The following is a 16,896-nucleotide window of genomic DNA, read 5'->3' as shown; positions in this document are numbered from 1 at the left end:
GCATTCCTCCACCTCTACGACGGGCGCGTAGCACCCGTCTGGCAGCAAACTCTCATCCCTTTTCTGTCCAACTCTCTAATGCAAGAGTTAACCGTTACTCCCAGTCTTTCATTTATGCAACAGGTCAGCTCTGGAACTGTCTCCCTCTGTCTGTATTTCCTGCTGCCTATGATCACCAGTCTTTCAAACGCTGTGTGTCCAGGCATCTCAAAATGATCGAATCTTGAATTTGGCTCTCTATTGTATTTTGTTTTTCTCTTGGAGGGAACTGTTACTCCAGGCTCATGGCCTTTCGTTCCTTCTTCCTCGCCTTAGGGAAAAAAAAAAAAAAAAAAAAAAAAAAAAAAAAAAAAAGGGTAAATACAAGTATCAAGAAGAGCATAGTGATAGAAAAAAAAAAAAGAGGACAGGACAGAAAGAAAGACTGGAGACAAAAAGGCCCCTTTTAGTCGCCTCTTACGACAAGCAGGGATACTGGGGAAGTATTCTTTCCCCCCTTCCCCAGGGGGTCCACACACTCAAGAGAAATTACAAGTTTAATCCCTTCCCACCTGCTGCTTCTCTATTCAGTCACTAATTCCTTAGGTCAAACTCTATGACCTCAACCTATTTCTTTTATGGTATGTTTCTCACAACTTCACCCTCAGCATTCACACCTCTCACCCTCTCCACTCAGTTGTCACCCTCCATCCTCTCTGCCATCAATGTACCCCTTCTTCTCATATCACTAACACATTCAGGTCCCATCCTTCCTCGAAACTATATATATACAATCCTGATCCCACCAGGCCAGTCATTCCATGCCCACTTCACTGTTTCTTATCACTGCTTACAAGAAATCAGCAACCTTCCTTCCTTGTTGTACATTTTCAAGCACTTCACCCTCCAAACTTCAATCCTTACTCTTCACACTATCCAAGTACTTAAACGCACTCACACTTTCCATTTCCTCATCCAAAATCACTGTGCATCCCTCACTTCTCTCGAGGACCATAACTTTACTCTTCCCTACATTCACCATTAGATTCCATATCTTACACACTCTTAGAACCTCATTCACCAAGCCTTGAAGTTCCCCTTTATCCTCACTTAACAATACAGTATCATCTGCAAACAACAGTACAGGGAGTTTCCAAATGTTGCTCTCTCTCCTTAAAGTCGCTCCAACACAATAGCATGGCTCTATTATCTATCCTTCATTATCAACATATTCTAATGTCAAACTCTGTACGCTGAGCTATGAATATCCACCTCCATTACTGACCAATTCACACTACCGTACAGCATTAAAATCCTAACACATGCTGCATTAAAGCATTTATTACCCTCCTACCGAGGTAGCCCCACTTCCAGCGCATATCATGTGCCACAAATAAAAAAACTCCTCCACACACTGAAGACACACTCCACCAAACTGAATCCTTTCCTACATCTCTGTCTTGCCACACTCTCCCCTCCACACCAAACACACAAAATCACCATTATTTTGTTTTGGAATCCTACCTTCTAATAATACTGTATCTCTTATGCACCCACTTATCACAAACACGCCCAAGGTGGAATTATTCCCCACAATCTTGTGGCAAATTGCATATGGACAAACTCGCCCTCCTTGGACAGCACCACCACCTGCCCTAAATATCATCACCTCAGCTTTATCCGCTCTTACTCTCTAACACACAAGTCCCAGTCTATCCCAGTATTTCCTACATCTTTCAACCCTCTCTCTCTGCCATCAACACTGTCATTAGCATAAAACAACTCCCATGGGAGTGTAGTTCTAAAGTCTCATAAGAGCTTCAAGAACCATGTGGAACAATAATGGGGTTGAAACTGACCCTTGATGCCCACCACCATTCACAGAACATTTATCACCCAAACCTCCGTTCACTTTCACCTGAGTGCGAGCACCTTCATACATTGCCATAACCACCCTAACTAGTCAGTTCTCCATCCCGAGCTTTCCAATTCCCACTGTCACTCTGTTAACCCTTTAAACGCGGATAGTCGCGTTTGCGAAGCTCGGCGAAAAGGACATAACGGCGGATCGTCGCGTTTGCGATTCTAGTAAATTTTGAATAACCGCGGGCAAGCAGGCTCCAGCTGGTACTGTCTATCAGTACCACCACCCTTTAGCTACAATTAGGATACTTTACCTTTGTACTACTGACCTCCGTTGTTGCCAAGTATAGCGTTTTTCCCCCTTCCCCCCCCCCCAACCACGGCCCGGCCAGCCTGGCTGTGATACATGGCAGCGCTCTCCTCTCACAAGCAGTTTATGCTAATAGGAAACGCTTGTTTCCCCAGTTGTAACACTAGCTTTTTTTCTCACGGTTTGCCCCTGTTTAGCGTCAGTTTACCGCAGGCTTTCAAAGTGACATTATGGCAAGTTCTAGCTCTTCCGAGTCAGTGCAAGCGGCCGACAGGAACGAGAATAAAGTGGCGGGCATAAGGCAGAATAAAAACCGCGCCGTGGTGATCTTTTGGGAAGTAATATGATTGAAAATAATGTAGTACAGTATACATGTTTTTAGCTGTGAAAATGGAAATGTTTGTTGAGTGATGGGAAGACCGACGCCGCGGTGCATGTCGGCCGTACGTTTCATTGATTTTAGCCTTATTTTCAGTACTTATTGTACAAATACGGATTCCAAACTACCTTCACGTTATAGTATAAAGTTTACTGTGACAGAATGAGGTTGTGGTAGAGGGGAAACCGGGTTGCTGGAGGTGTGAAAGTGAAGATTTGGTTACCCAACTTTGCAAGTCTCCACAAGTCCTTGGGTAGTCCAAGAAGGCTCAACACCTGTCTCTGGAGAAAGCTGAATGTAAGTACTATCTGCCATACCAAGTATAATGTTCTAGGGTTAATCTCTGATTTTTGGCGAATATTTTCCTACAGGTACTCAGACGGCGATACAACCCTGCCACTCGGGGGGGGTCGACTGTTCACGGCCGCGTTTAAGGGGTTAAAGACCTTCATGAAATCAACAAAGTAGAACTCTGTCCTCCTTCCTATATATTTTTCTTGAATACTGTCATATGGTATTGTATGGTTTATGAAGGCTCCAATTCTCCATGCTACTTGATTAAAGGCGGTCTCCCTATTCAGTCCTTTAATCCCGAGGATACACTTTATAAAGATGACAACTCTTTTTTTTTTTTAATGCGAGGAAGAAGGAACCAAAGGCCACAAGCCCGCAATTGTTGTTCCTTACAAAAGAAAAACAAAATACATGAGAGCAAAATTCAAGATTTGATCATTTCGAGATGAATGGACACACTGCATTTTAAAGTGTGGAGATCATAGGAAGTAGGAAATACAGACACAAGGAGACAGTTCCTCAGCTAACCTGTTCCATAAATGAAGGACTGGGAGTAACTGTTAACTCTTGCATTAGAAAGTTGGACAGAAAAGGGATGAGAGTTTGTTGCTAGATGGGTGCTATGCGCCCGTCATAGAGGTGGAGGAATGCATGCAGACGCTTCAGAGGAACAGTGACCAGTGAAGTAGTGATAGAAAAGATATAAAGATGCAATAGTGTGGCGACGAGACAAGAGGTTAAAGGGAGTCAGTAAGAGGAGGAGAGTTAATGAGACGAAAAGCCTTTGACTCCACCCTATTGAGAAGAGATGTATGTGGGGAGCCTCCTCACACATGAGAGTTGTACTCAACACAGAGGCAGATAAAACCCCTGTATAGAGTCAACAATTGTGCAGGGGCAAAGAAGGAATGGAGTTGGCTTAGCACACCTAATCTCTTGGAAGAAGATTTTACAAGAGACGTAATATGACCATTCTAAGCTAAGTCACGAGTAAATGAAACCCCAAGCATGTTCAAGGATGATGCAGAATTAAGCTGAATATTATTAAACATAAGTGGGTATACCTGTGGAAGATTTTGTCAGGTTGATAGGTGTAAGAACTGAGTCTTAGATGCATTAAAAAAAAAACAAATTATTTTTACCCCAGTCACAGATACTAGCCAAGTCAGACAGTAGATGTGCCATAGCCTCATCCCTTGTATGTTGAAGTAACTGCTGAAAGAGGCGTTGCGGGAACCGAATGGAAAGGTGAAGGGTGGAGTCATCAGAGTATGAGTGGATAGGGTTAGATATACAGCTTAATAGGTCACTGATGAATAAAAGAAAGAGTTGGTGATAGGACAGAGTCCTGAGGAACAACACTGTTGATAGATCTAGGAGAAGAACTATGGCCGTCTACAACAGCAGCTACAGAACGACCAGAAAGGAAACTAGAGAGGAAGGCACAGATAGAAGGGTAGAAACCATATGAGGGCAGTTTGGAAATTAAAGATTTATGCCAGACTTGATCGAAAGCCTTTGAGATGTCAAGTGCAATGGCAAAGCTTTCGCCAAAGTCCCGAAATTAGGATGACCTGGAGTCTGAAAGGTAAGTCAGAAGATCACCAGTGGAGTGCTCCTGACAGAACCTATATTGACGATCAGAAAGAAGGTGAACTATGGCCATAGACTGTACTACCAGTCTAGCAGGGCAGTACTCCCGAGGTGGATGGAAAGCTGATGACAGGGAGTGCTAGAGCTCCAGTTTCATCAGCCCTCAGGACTAGTTCCTGACCATCCCCCTTTGCTGAACTTTTTAAGTGTCTCAGTTACACAGAGAGTAGGCCAGCATGCTATCCAGTACAAATTTCTCTAACTATCTTCACCAAACTACATGCACAGTACACACTAAAATACCTATTCAAAATTCACCAAAAATGGCGTCAATTCACCCAGCCTCGGAGTCCCCAGGGAGGGGGGGACCATAAATGCCCCCGCCATCTGCCCCTCTCCCGGTGACGACTCGAGGTGCCTGGAACCACTGTCTGACTCTCTTCTTCTTCATTTCTGCAACATTCGCGGCCTTTCATCTAACTTTCGCTCTGTTGAGCACCACCTCTCCTCCTCTAAACCTCACCTTCTTTTTCTAACGGAGACTCTGCTGTCTGAGGCAACTGACAGCAAACCCTTTTCTGTATCCTCCTACTTTCTCTATACTCATTTCAAAGCCAAAGGTGGCTGTTGTGTATACATACACAACGACTTATCTTGCTCTCGTGTTCCTGGACTTGATTCTTCTGAATTCTCCACACTCTGGCTTCGGCTTTCCTGTCATTCTCTGACTAAATATATCTGTGCTGTTTACTTATCCCCTAATTCTACTGACTATCAAAAATTCTTCGACTATCTTACTTCTACGATGGAACACATTCTGTCCATTTCTCCTTTCTCTGAAATCTCCATTCTTGGAGATTTCAATGTTCACCACCACCTTTGGCTCTCCTCTCCTTTCACGGATCCACCTGATGAACAAGCCTACATCTTTTCTATCCTTAATGACCTAGAGCAGCTTGTACAGCACCCTACCCGTATCCCTGACCGCCTTGGAGAGAGCTCCAACATACTTGGCCTCTTCCTCACAACTAATCCTTCTGCTTACTCTGTTAATCTTTTCTCTCCGTTGGGCTCCTCCGATCACAACCTTATTACCTTAACCTGTCCTATCACTCCGGTACGGCCTGTGGACCCTCCAGGGAAACGTCGTCTGTGGCATTTTGGAGTTGCGGACTGGGAGGCCCTCAGGCAGTACTTCTTTGATTTTCCCTGGAATGATTATTGCTTCCATGGCCGTGAGCCATCTGAGTGTGCCTTGCGCATTACGGAGATTATTCTCTCGGGCATGGAAGCATACATTCCTTTCTCATATCCTTTGACTAACGCAAGAAAGCCTCGGTTTAATCACGCTTGTTCTAATGCTGTCCGCAACAAGGAGAAGGCCTACAAAAGGTACCGGAGCCAACCCACCCCTGAATCACATAATCTTTATGTTTCTGCCCGGAATCGTGCCAAGTCTGTTCTTCGCTCTACTAAAAAAATTTCATCCATACTAAATGCTCTCAACTCTCCAACTCGAATTCTTCCCGCTCCTTCTGGCACCTTGCCAAAAATCTTTCTAACAACTTTACCTCATCATCCTTCCCTCCTCTTTTCTACTCTGATGGTTCTGTAGCTATTTCTTCTACTGATAAAGCAGATCTCTTCGCACAGACTTTCTCCTCCAATTCCACCTTAGACGATTCCGGTGCTGTTCCTCCATCACTTCCCCCCTCTGACTTCCTCATGGCTGACATTAAAATTTCTTCAGTTGATGTATTTTCTGCCATCACTGGCCTCAGTACTAACAAGGCATATGGGCCTGATGGGGTCCCTCCTGTTGTTCTCAAGAACTGTGCTTCTGTGCTTACACCCTGCCTAGGCAAACTCTTTCGCCTTTGTCTGTCAACTTGTACCTTTCCTTCTTGCTGGAAGTTTGCTCTCATTCAGCCAGTCCCAAAGAAGGGTGACCACTCCCAACCCTCCAACTATCGTCCAATTGCTTTAACGTCCTGTATTTCAAAAGTTTTCGAGTCAATTCTTAATAGAAAAATAAGGCATCTTTCCTATCACAACCTTCTTTCCGATCGTCAGTATAGGTTCCGTCAGGGACGCTCCACTGGCGATCTTCTCACCTACCTTTCAGACTCCTGGTCATCCTCCTTTCAGGACTTTGGCGAAAGCTTTGCCATTGCACTTGACATCTCAAAGGCTTTCGATCGAGTCTGGCATAAATCTTTAATTTCCAAACTGCCCTCCTACGGTTTCAATCCTTCTATCTGTGCCTTCATCGCTAGCTTCCTTTCTGGTCGTTCTATAGCCGCTGTTGTAGACGGCCATCGTTCTTCTCCTAGATCTATCAACAGTGGTGTTCCTCAGGGCTATGTCCTATCACCAACTCTCTTCCTTTTATTCATCAATGATCTTCTAAGCTGTACATCTAACCCTATCCACTCATACGCTGATGACTCCACCCTTCACCTTTCCATTCGGTTCCCGCAACGCCCTTCTCAACAGTTACTTCAAGAAACAAAGGATGAGGCTATGGCACACCTAATGTCTGACTTGGCTCATATCTCTGACTGGGGTAAAAATAATATGGTTGTCTTTAATGCATCTAAGACTCAGTTCTTACACCTATCAACCCGAAAAAATCTTCCACAGGTATACCCACTAATGTTTAATAATATTCAGCTTAATCCTGCATCATCCTTGAACAGGCTTGGGGTTTCATTTACTCGGGACTTATCTTGGAAAGATCATATAACATCTCTTGTAAAATCTACTTCCAAGAGATTGGGTGTGTTAAGCCGACTCCGCTCTTTCTTTACCCCTGCACAATTGTTGACTCTATACATGGGTTTTATCCGCCCCTGTGTGGAGTACAACTCTCATGTGTGGGGAGGCTCCCCACATACAGCTCTTCTCAATAGGGTGGAGTCAAAGGCTTTTCGTCTCATTAACTCTCCTCCTCTTACTGACTCCCTTCAACCTCTGTCTCTTCGCCGCACTGTTGCATCTTTATCTCTTTTCTATCGCTACTTTAATGGTCACTGGTCCTCTGAACTGTCTGCTTGCATTCCTCCACCTCTACGACGGGCGCGTAGCACCCGTCTGGCAGCAAACTCTCATCCCTTTTCTGTCCAACTCTCTAATGCAAGAGTTAACCGTTACTCCCAGTCTTTCATTTATGCAACAGGTCAGCTCTGGAACTGTCTCCCTCTGTCTGTATTTCCTGCTGCCTATGATATCCAGTCTTTCAAACGTTGTGTGTCCAGGCATCTCAAAATGATCAGATCTTGAATTTGGCTCTCTGTTGTGTTTTGTTTTTCTCTTGGGGGGAACTGTTACTGCGGGCTCATGGCCTTTGGTTCCTTCTTCCTATCATTAAAAAAAAAAAAAAAAAAAAAAAAAAAAAAAAAAGCAGCTATAGAACGACCAGAAAGGAAACTAGAGAGGAAGGCACAGATAGAAGGGTAGAAACCATATGAGGGCAGTTTGGAAATTAAAGATTTATGCCAGACTTGATCGAAAGCCTTTGAGATGTCAAGTGCAATGGCAAAGCTTTCGCCAAAGTCCCGAAAGGAGGATGACCAGGAGTCTGAAAGGTAAGTCAGAAGATCACCAGTGGAGTGCTCCTGACAGAACCTATACTGACGATCAGAAAGAAGGTTGTGATAGGAAAGATGCTTTAAAAATTTTTCTATTAAGAACTGACTCAAAAACTACTGAGATATAGGATGTTAAAGCAATTGGACGATAGTTAGAGGGTTGGGAATGGTCACCCTTCTTTGGGACTGACTGAATGAGAGCAAACTTCCAGCAAGAAGGAAAGATGCAAGTTGACAGACAACGGCGACAGAGATTACCTATGCAGGGTGTGAGCACAGAAGCACAGTTCTTGAGAACAACAGGAGAGACTCCATCAGGCCCATACGCCTTTTTAGTATTGAGGCCTGTGATGGCAGAAAATACATCAGCTGAAGAAATTTTAATGTCAGCCATGAGGACGTCGGAGGGGGGAAGTGACGGAGGAACAGCACCGGAATCGTCTAAGGTGAAATTGGAGGGGAAAGTCTGAGTGAAGAGACTAAAAGAAGAAATAGCTACAAAGCCATCAGAGTAGAAAAGAGAAGGGAAGGATGATGAGGTAAAGTTGTTAAAAAGGTTTTTGGCAAAGATGCCAGAAGGAGCGGGAAGAATTCGAGTTGGAGAGTTGAGAGCATTTAGTACAGATGAAATTATTTTCTGCAGACCGAAGAACAGGCTTAGCACGATTAAAGGCAGAAATGTATAAAAGATGTGATTCAGGGGTGGGTTGGCTCCAGTACCTTTTATAGGCCCTCTCCTTGTTGCAGACAGCATTAAACCATGCGTGATTAAACCAAGGCTTTCTTTTATTTGTCAGAGGATATGAGAAAGGAATATATGCTTCCATGACCAAAAGAATAACCTCCGTAATGAGCAAGGCATAGTCAGATGGCTCCTGGTCATGGAAGGAATAATCACTCCAGGGAAAATCAAAGAAGTACTGCCTGAGGGCCTCCCAGTCTGCAGCTCCAAAGTGCCACAGATGACGTTTCTTTGGAGGGTCCACAGACCGTACCAGAGCGATAGAACAGGATAAGGTGGTAAGGTTGTGATTGGAGGAGCCCAACGGAGAGAAAAGATTAACAGTGTAAGCAGAAGGATTAGTTGTAAGGTATAGATAGTTAGAGAAACTTGTATTGGAGAGCATGCTGGCCTACTCTCCATGTTACTGGGACACTGAAAAAGTTCAGCAAAGGGGGATGGTCAGGAACCAGTCCTGATGGCTGATGAAACGGGAGCTCCAGCTCTCCCTGTCATCAGCTTTTCCATCCACCTCGGAAGTACTGCCCGGCTCGACTGGTGCTACGGTACCTCTCCTAAATTTGGCACTGTTTTCAAGTCAATCTGCCATATTTAGCCATCAACACACAAACAGGAACATCCAAAGCAATGCTAAACACCAAGAAAACCATAAAAAAATTTGAAACCAAAAAACACCCTACCTATACACTACTGAATGTACAGTACCCCTAATAATTTTGGCACCATTTTCAGGTCCACGTGCCATATTCAGACATCAAAGTAATGCCAAAAAAAAAAAAAAAAAAAAAAAAAAAAAAAAAAAATGGAAGCCAAAATTCACCCTACCTAAACACTACTGCATGTACTGTACTATGCCAAGTCGCATACCTCCTCCTGAAGATCCTCTATCTATCTATCTATTGCCAGACGCCTCAATCCCGTTTGGGGTGGCCACAAACAAATCGCCTCCAAGTCGCCCTGTCCCCCGCCATTTCACTGCCCTGCTCCCTACTCACACCCCCCTCTCTCATATACCTCTCCACCCCATCCCTCCATCTCATCCTCGGCCTCCCCCTCCCTCTTCCCCCCTCCACCTCACTCATATACACTCTCTTCGTCAGTCTTTCACCCTTCATCCTCTCCACATGGCCAAACCACCTCAGTGTGTTCCTCATAACGCTTCCTATCACATCCACATCCACACCACAAAGCTCCTTTATATCCTCATTCGTCAGCCTGTCTCTACACGTGACTCCACAGGCTCCTCTTAAATAACTCATCTCCACTGCTCTCACTCTTGACTTGTGTCTTTCCAACAATGTCCAAGCTTCACTTCCGTACGTCAGAGTTGGTATCACAATACTGTCATGTAGTAACTTTTTCACTTCCATGCTCACTTACCTGTTTCTTATCACTGCTTTCAAAGAACCAGCAACCTTTCTTCCCTGCTGTACCCTTTCAAGCACTTCACCCTCCAAACCTCCATCCTTACTCATCACACTACCCAAGTACTTAAACGTACTCACATTTTCCAGTTCCTCACCATCCAACCTCGCTGTGCATTCACTAACTTCACCTCTCTCAAAGACCATCACTTTACTCTTCCCTACATTCACCTTTAGATTCCGTTTCTTACACACTCTCTCAAACTCATCAACCAAGCCTTGCAGCTCCCCTTCGTCTTCACTCAACAACACAGTATCATCTGCAAACAACAGTACAGGGAGTTTCCAACCACAATCCTCTCTCACCAGGGCCACTCCAACATCAACTACCCTACTTTGTACCTCTTTTATTACCCCATCCATGTACAGGTTGAACAACCATGGAGACATGACACATCCCTGTTTCAAACCAACTTTCAAAGAGAAAAATTCACTTAGTTCACCATCCACACGCACTGCAGCCTTCGCACCATCGTACATACTCTTCACATCATTCAACAACTTCCCATCTACTCCATATATTCTTAACACTTTCCACAATCCTTACCTATCCACCCTGTCATATGCTTTCTCCAAATCCATGAAAGCCGCATACAACTTCTTTCCCTTCTCTAGAAACTTTTCCACTAAAGATCTAAGAATGAATATCTGATCTACACAACCTCTTCCCTTCCTAAAGCCTCCCTGTTCTTCTCCAACTAATTTCTCTGTTCTTTCTCTAACTCTGTCTATAAGTATCCTACCATACACTTTTCCTATTATACTAAGAAGACAAATGCCCCTATGATTACCACACACTTCTTTTTCCCCTTTTCCTTTGTACAAGGAATAATTATACCTGACTTCCAATCCTCCGGGACTCTACCTTCCTCCCAGGCCAATCTGCACATCTTCCACATCCATTCTACTACTATCTCTCCCCCATGCTTCAGCATCTCACCACACACTCCATCAATTCCTGGGGCTTTCCTCGATTTAACTTTCTTCATTGCTTCCACAACTTCTATCCTACTGATTTCTTCCTGTCTTCTCACCTCCCTCCTTCTCCCAGCCATTCCCCAGCCACTTATACTCGCATTACTTCCATCCTCTACGCTCAACAATTCCTTAAAGTGTTCTCTCCATCTACTCACTTTTTCTCCCTTCTCCACTAGTAATCTACCATTTTTATCTTTCACTCCTCTGCTAACTTCACTTCCACCCTGTCTTACTCTTTTCACTTCTCTCCAGAACATTTTCTTACAGTCCCTCCACTTTACACTCAAATTCCTTCCAAATTCCTCCTCCACTCTCTTCTTACTCTCTTTTACTAATCTTTTCACCTCTCTCTTTCTTTCCACATATAACTCTCTCTTCCGCCTCTCAACTTCTTCCACGCCCCTATTTCTCATCCATTCATTGTATACTTTCTTCTTTTGTGCCACAGCCTGTTTCACCTCTTCAGTCCACCACGCTGTTCCTTGCACCCCCCTCCGTCTTCTCTTCCTTCCACACACCACATCACATGCTGCACATATTTCTTCTGTAAATATCTTACACACACCTTCCACGTCCCCCATCTGCTCCAATTCATATTTGCCCAATCATTCCTCCACTTCTCTCTTATACTCTAACTTTTTCTCATCCTCTTGTAACCTTTCCACTCTCCTTGCAACTACTCCTTCCTCTCGTCTTTCTCTTCTTATATTCTTCCATCTTACTTGCATTCTAATTCTGGCCACCACCAAGTAGTGTTCAGAAAGTCCACTCCCCCAACCTCTATACACTCTTGCATCCTTTCATCCACACACACATAATCAATCATTGCCTTCCTTTCATTCAGTTCACCACCCACCCTTCTCATCACTCGCCATGTATACCTGTGGATCATTTTATGCCTGAAGAGGGTATTGGTTATCACCAACCCCCTCCCAGCACAAATGTCCACTAACGCACTCCCATTCTCATCTATCTCAGCAGACACACCCCACTCACCAACTATTCCATCCACCTTCACATTCCCAACTTTACCATTCATATCACCAATCAAAAACACTCTCTCATTCCTTCCAAACTTTTCCATGCACACTTCCACATTTGTCCAGAACTCTTCTCTCACTCTTCTAGCACGATCTTGCGTTGGTGCATTCACACACACAATCGCCCACATTTGTATTCCAACTTTCAACTTTACCCACACAATCCTTGACCCAACTGTTCCATACTGTCTTATGCTCCTCTTCCATCTTTTACTCACAACTATACATACTCCTTCCTTTGCCCTCTCATTCTCACCTACTCCTGCACATATAGCCCATCCATACTCCCATTCTCTCAAACTTTCTCCTTTCCATTTCAATTCAGTAATTCCACATACATCCACTTTTGCACCCTCAAGCACCTGGACAATCTCTCTCTCTATCACCTCATCATTTGCTCCTCTTATATTAAATGTACTCATTACCAAGTCCTTTGTCCGGTCCTGGGTCGTCATCGTTTGGTCAGTCCTTGTCCGAGGCTTCTTGTTTGTTTTTTTAGTTAGTTGTTTTCCGGGGAGGGGCACTAACCCTCCGCCAACCCTTTTAGTCGCCTTTTACGACAAGCAGGGATACTGGGGGAGTATTCTTGAAAACCCCCCTACCCCCAGGGGGGGTGAATAATTGAGAAAAATTAAATCTTTGTGTTATTGCACAATGGTTGCTTCCCCCTGCCCGAAATTGGAACTCTGCTATTGTTCGAGATATTTTTATGGCTCTCTGGAATGTACCTACATCTTTAGGTGGTAAAACAGATCTAGATGATAATGATGATGATAATGTTCAATTGTAAATAAGATTCAATAAAGTTTGTTTCATTTAACCTGGCCTCCCCATCACCCCTTACAGCCAGCCCAGTCCACAGGCAAAGACAGACAGAGAAAAAGGGCATAATATACCACATTAAAACCACCACCATTCATCATCACCCCACCTCTATTCACACAAGCGTCCACGCACACATACATACATACACATTAGGAAGGCAGAACGACAGAATAAAAAACAACGTAAAATGATTGAATGTGGCATAGGCTAACATAAATGGCTTAACCTCAGCAATGCTGGAAATCAACAATTTCTTGACGGTAAATGAGCCCGATATTATGTGCTTCGTAGAGACCAAGCTATTTGTTCTAAGATGTTTAGTGGAGAAGTATCTAGAGAAGAGAAAGAAAGTGTATGCTGCCTTCATGGACTTGGAAAAAGCTTATGACAGAATAGATAGGCAAGGTATGTGGAAGGTATTAAGAATATATGGAGTGGAGGGGAAATTGTTGAGTGCTGTGAAGAGTATGTACGAGGGAGTTAGGGCAACAGTGCGAGTGGATGGTAGGCTGAGTGAGTTCTTTAATATCAATGTGGGACTGAAACAGTTCTGTGATGTCTCCATGGCTGTTTAATATATACATGGATGGGGTTGTAAAGGAGGTGCAAGGTAGGCCAGTGGATGTGGGGGTGGCTCTAATGAATGAGGGTGAGATTTGGAAGATTCAGGTGTTGCTCTTTGCTGATGATGCAGTATGATGAGTGAGGATGAATGGGAGTTGCAAGATTTGGTGAATGAATTTGGGACAATGTGTAGGAAGAGGAATTGGAAAGTTAATGTAAACAAAAGTAAAGTTATGGTGTTTGAGAGGAATGAAGTCACAGAGTATGCAGTGAGGTTGGATGGTGAGGATATGGAGAATGTGAGTGCATTCAAGTACTTGGGTAAAGTGATGAGTAAGGATGGAACTTTGGGGAATGAAGTGCGTGAAAGGGTACAGCAGGGAAGGCAGGTTGTTGGTACACTGAAAGCAGTTATGAGAAATAGGGAGGTGAGTATGGAAGTTAAGAAGACACTCCATGATAGTATTCTGATCCATACCCTGACGTATGGAAGCAAGGCGTGGATCTTGCAAAAGGGGAACAAGTCAAGAGTAAGAGCAGTGGAAATGAGTTACTTGAGAGGAGTATGTGCAGTGACGTGGAGGGACAGGTTGACGAATGAAGAAGTGAAGGAACGTTCTGGGGTGGATGTGGATGTGGTTGAGAAGATTAGGAGAAATAACCTGAGGTGGTTTGGATATGTGAAGAGATAAGAGAATGACTAAGAAGGTGTATATAGGTGAGGTGGAGGGAGGGAGAGGGAGGGGTAGACCGAGGATGAGGTGGAGGGATGGAGCTGAGAGATATATGAGGGAGGGGAGGGTGAGTTGGGGGGAGGGTAGTCAAATGGTGGGTGACAGAGCGACTTGGAGGCGTTTTGTCTGTGGCCACCCTTTGCGGGATTAGGCCGTCGGGCTATAGGTAGATAGATAGGCATTAAACATATGAAACATGCATAACACTCATCTATCAGTGGTAATGTTGTGCTGGAAGAGGGAAGCTAGCAGTCTCCTGCTGAGCAGTGTTGCCAGATTCCCAAACCCATATTATCGTACCCGGCACGTTAAAATTATCACTTTTTGATCAAAATTATCTCACTCATAAACAAAGGCATTTCTTCACATCTGTTCAAAAATCTTTCTGCCTCTATAATATCCTCTTTCCAGATCATCACCATTCCCCTTGTACATCATCATCAACACTGAATCCTGTGTTGCCCCATGAGGAGCGAAAGTACCCGGGGCTAGGCAAGTTGGACCTGACATTTAATATGAGAGTAAGCAGACTCACTCATCCCTCAGTGGCATTACTTGAGCAATAAACCCCAACCACCCATCTGATATAAACCTGCACTGCCTCAATCCAAATGGAGTGCCTTAATTACCCACTAAATCACCAGGTGCCATAATTTGCTTATATGATTACTATCCAGCATAGTAAATGGTTTCCTGGTGTACAGGAAACCATTTGGCTTGTCACACTTCTCTTGTCCACATATACAATTACAGTACAATCCCAGCTATCCGGTATCCAGACAAACGGAATACTCAGAACAACGGGAAAATTCAAGGGCTGGTAAAAATGTCAGTAAGTTATAACTGTGCGCCAATTTGAATGGACCGCCAAACCGCCGTTTGATCATGTCAAGCGAGATTGGGTGAAGTCAGACAAAGCGAGGTGAAGGCATTTCCGGCTAATGTAAATCCCTAGCAATTCCTCTTAACCACCCCTCCTCTCCCCCTCTTTCCCCTACTTGAATTCAGTCATCCTCCACACCTTCCAAAAATCACCAGTCTGCGTTTTGCCACCAGACAGTAAACAAGGTCTCTTACTATTGTGTTCCTCTGATAGACGGTAATTTGTACACTCCAAAATGCCTGAAGTGCAAACTAAACGTAAGCGTATCGTGCTTACCTTGAAACAGAAGCTGGACATATGCAACAGACTTGAAAAAGGCGAACATTATAAAACACTAATGGCTGAATATAAATGTTAATAGGAATGAAAGTTTACTTTGTTGGAAGAAAAATAAATAAATAATATGCCTGCATTTCATACGTACATCATTTACTTTATTTTATGCAAAACAGCTCAGTGGCGGGTGAGGGGTGGAGTGATAGAGGTCAGGTGGGGAAGAAGAAGAACAGTCGGGGTCAGAAACGTAAACAAAACTCACATGGGGGCACAGGTGTCGTGATAATTCTACAGTGCAGTCTTAACACATCATCAGATCACTAATAAATGTTCAAGCTTTTATTTCTTTATTTTATTTTTCAATTTTTATGAGTACAGTACATATAATGAATACAGTAATACGGTAAACAATGGACTGGTGCAATTTGCAGTACTGCAAATTGCTAGACATTGCACGCACGTGCGTTTTGACCATAGTGTGTGTTTACAAGGCAGTTTTTCAGGCGGAATCTCTTAGTGTAACCCCTAATGTGACTGGTGAGTACCTGAACTGTATTTACTGCTGTGATAGCCTTTGTATAGATTTGACTTCAAAATCAGAAATACGGGAAAATCTGTAACCAGGAAATTCCCCAAGCCACCCGGTTAACTAGGATTGTACTGTATACTATTCAGCCAATTATCAGGGAAAACACACTCGTAAATAATCATATTTATAAAACCTGTAACTATCTTCACTCCTATATCTCATGAGGCCTTCTCCATTTCAGCAGTCAACCCAGACACAGTTGCTGCCTTCCCCACCTGCATCCCTCCTATTGCCCTGCTCACAGTAGCAGCATCAAGCAAAGGCCAACAGCCAAACGCTGGATCTGCTGGCTCCAAACCTTCCCTGTCCCAACCTCATCATTCAACAACCAGTTGTAATGCTCTCTCCACGCAACTTGAATACCCTCACTGCCCACCACTACCTTTCCTTCAACATTCTTCACACACTGATATCCCAATATTCCCTCTTCAACTGATTTGCCACCTTAAGTATCATAGTCTTCCTCTGCACATTATTAAGGTTGTCAAGTAAATGTCACTGAGACTCAGATTTTGCCCTGAAAACCTCTTATCTAGCCCTATGCTTGCCACTAAACTGTGAAACTATTTTTGAACAAGTTAGCAAAGCAGCACAATTTGTATGAAAGTATAGTTCACAAGAAATGAGCTGACAATTATCTTACCTAACTTCTTATACCAAGACGTAGACTCGTCACATACCGAACAAACCACATTTTCTGGCCCTGAGTCGGTCAGTTAATAACGAGCATCGGTCACAAAGCCCTTTTCACACTCGCTGCACTTAATGTCAAAACTTGAATTTCACTGCCCCCTCATCATTAGCATTTTTAGTTTTTCAATCACTGTCCAACA

Source organism: Coenobita brevimanus, chromosome 117 (assembly GCF_032717465.1).
Source record: "Coenobita brevimanus isolate Jiangsu-jjx chromosome 117, ASM3271746v2, whole genome shotgun sequence".
Classification (NCBI taxonomy): domain Eukaryota; kingdom Metazoa; phylum Arthropoda; class Malacostraca; order Decapoda; family Coenobitidae; genus Coenobita; species Coenobita brevimanus.
This window is presented reverse-complemented; position numbering follows the sequence as displayed.